Here is a 2,736-nt window from a genome sequence, read left to right as displayed (position 1 = left end):
ACGGCGGACAGTCGTCAACAAAGACGACGCTGTGCTGTGAACACGCTGCGGGAAACGCTTCAATCTCGACGACTGCTCCGACGTTAGGACTCGGAGCGACTCAGAGCGCTCGAAGGTGGAGGAGAGCGATGGAAAAGGACCAGCCGAACGCAAGGCGCGCACCCTCTTTCAAGCGGCCAAAGACCACGCCGCTCGCGAGACCGGTATAGAGCGCACCGAAACGGCCAGCTGAAGATGCCATAAGTGAATTAACAAGCATGGTGTCAGCACGCGCAAACAGGCATGAACACGTCACACTCGATGAGCGCGGACACTTGCTGTCAAAAGGCTGGTGTGACCAAGCGCGGCAGCAGCAGCGAGGGAAGTGACCTTCGTACGGTCTACCGCTTCAACGCAAGGGCGGCGAGAACACGGCGCGCACAAAGGTACGATCCGTCTGCAGTTCCCTTTCGTGACACGGCGCGCTCGACTGCGCGCTGCCGTTCAAAGTACACACTTGGCGGAGTCGATATCGCCGTGCACCAAGGGCTGCTGTTTGAATACATCTTATCGCCTCTAAACTGGAACCTGTCAAGATTAGCATTATCTGTTTGTTGTGGAAAAACAGAAAAGTGTAGCTTGTGGCGGTTTCTGGTGCCCATATACCGTGAGAAAGATAATAGAGGAGCGCGAAGGGGCCAGGCTTATCAAGATTCTGTATAATGATCGCTCCACATCGACGCATGCTTCCCTAACTATATCACACACACAAACACACGCGCACGCACACACATACACACAAGATGATATCTCGATGCACCAACTCCAGTGGCTGTGACAGTTTATTCTGTCCACATTTTCTATTTTACAAAGAAAGTAAGGTAATGTTATACATCTCCTGGAAAGTACGCGTTAACCCTTGTACTACTGTTTATGTGACGATGAGAACGTGCCTGGTATCTGCTGTTTTCTGTCCGTTTTCAGCTTTTGCACGCCGCACACGCCTCCCACGTGGTCCTCTGAATCGGTTGTACATGCGCGAACAATCTCACGCACGACGCAGTTTGCTCTCCTCCGATGGCCCGTACATTGCGTCGATGTCCCGCTGGTAAAAGGTTTGCAAGGGCTTCCTGCGAATCTTATACGTGGCCGTCACAAGGCCCGAGTCCGGCGTCCATTCTTCGGCGCACAGTTTCACCCTTGCCGGAACCTCGGTCTTCATGAGATCGCTGGACCGCGCATACGCCAGGATCTCCTCCTCGGCGGCCTTCGCCACCTCCTTGTCCTCACAGAGTTCTCTCAGCGAGGCGTCAGACAGGTCGTCGCCCCTGCCTAACTCTCGAGCGATGCGTTGGAGATGCTTGTAATTGGGAGCCACGAGGGCCACGAGATACGTGCGCAGTGAGTTACCGTACACGCACATGTTGTCGACGAGCGGGCACGTCTTGAGCACCGACTCGACGCGGCCCAGCGAGATGTACTCGCCGAACTGCAGCTTGACCAGGTCCTTCTTTCGATCCACGATCTTGAGCGTGCCGTCGGGAAAGATCTCGCCTATGTCGCCCGAGTAGAACCAGCGGATGCCGCCTTCCTCCGTGAAGAACTCCTTCGTGAGCTCGTCGTTCTTGAAGTAGCCCTTGGCGACGCACGGGCCACCGACGACGATCTCGCCGCGAGGGTTGGGCTTGTCCGTCGTCCGGTACTTGCCTTCGTCCCAGTCGACTAGCTTGATGTAGCAGCCGGGAAGTGGCGGACCCACGCAGTCTGCCCTGGTGTTGTCGGCGTTTGTGATACTCGCCACGGCGTAGGTTTCGGTCATGCCGCAGCACTCGACGACGCGACAGTCCATGCAGGCCCTCACGAACCGGCGCGTGTAGCTTAACAGGGGGGTCGAGCCGCAGGCGTAAACCTTCAGGTCGGGACCCAACAATGCTTGAAGACTAGCTGTTTTAGGAACGGGGTGTCGAAGCCGATGTCGAGCCAGAAGTTCTTATACTGGACGGCGTAGTCGAACAGGGCCTTGAAAATGGGTCCCTTTGACGCGGCGATCTCGTTGACGCCCTTGCGAAGGCGGTCTGCTATGAGAGGCACGCAGACAAATATAGGCTGCAGAAGGATCACGTCTGCTCGGCAACCCTTGACCACGGCGCTGGAGTTGTAGGTGATGGTCAGCGGGGACGAGTAGCCGATGCGCGCACCGGTGCCCAAGATAAGCATCTCGGTCGCCAGCTCGACCATGTGAGCCAGGGGCAGGTAGGCGAGATAGATGTCGTCACTAGTGTAGGCTCCATGCTGGTCGCATATGACGGCGAAGCCGTTCCTGGCTGAGACAAGGTTCCTATGCGACACCATGACGCCCTTGGGCGTGCCCGACGAACCTCTGGTGAACATGACGATCGCGGCGTCGTCCGGCGAGGGCGAGCACTCTTCGAGTTCGCGGTCGGCACCCCTTTCCTCGAGGCTTGAGAATGCAATGGCCTGCGAGAAGGTTCGTGAAATTTAAGCGAATTAGATAAGTCCTACCGTGAACAAGAGAGGCATCGCGCTATCAGTTAAGCACGAACACTGTCGCTCTACAATTAAAGAGAGAGAGAGACGAAAGAAAGCAGAAAAGCATGGCGATTATTTGAAACAAAAGATCCGGTTTGCTGCATTGTACTGGGCTACGGGTGTGGGAGAGAATGAAGGATAATTTGGGCATAGACAAAGAGCATACGCACACGATCACAGCCGTTCATAGTACCTAGGATAACACTT

The 2,736-nt window shown here is 55.7% G+C and overlaps 1 pseudogene; it reads right to left on the bottom strand.

The window, feature by feature from the left end:
* Window positions 1-803: 803 nt before the first annotated feature.
* Window positions 804-2,472, bottom strand: LOC142588890 (fatty acid CoA ligase Acsl3 pseudogene; annotated as a pseudogene).
* Window positions 2,473-2,736: the final 264 nt, after the last annotated feature.

Source organism: Dermacentor variabilis, chromosome 7, assembly GCF_050947875.1.
Source record: "Dermacentor variabilis isolate Ectoservices chromosome 7, ASM5094787v1, whole genome shotgun sequence".
NCBI lineage: Eukaryota > Metazoa > Arthropoda > Arachnida > Ixodida > Ixodidae > Dermacentor > Dermacentor variabilis.
This window is presented reverse-complemented; position numbering and strand designations above follow the sequence as displayed.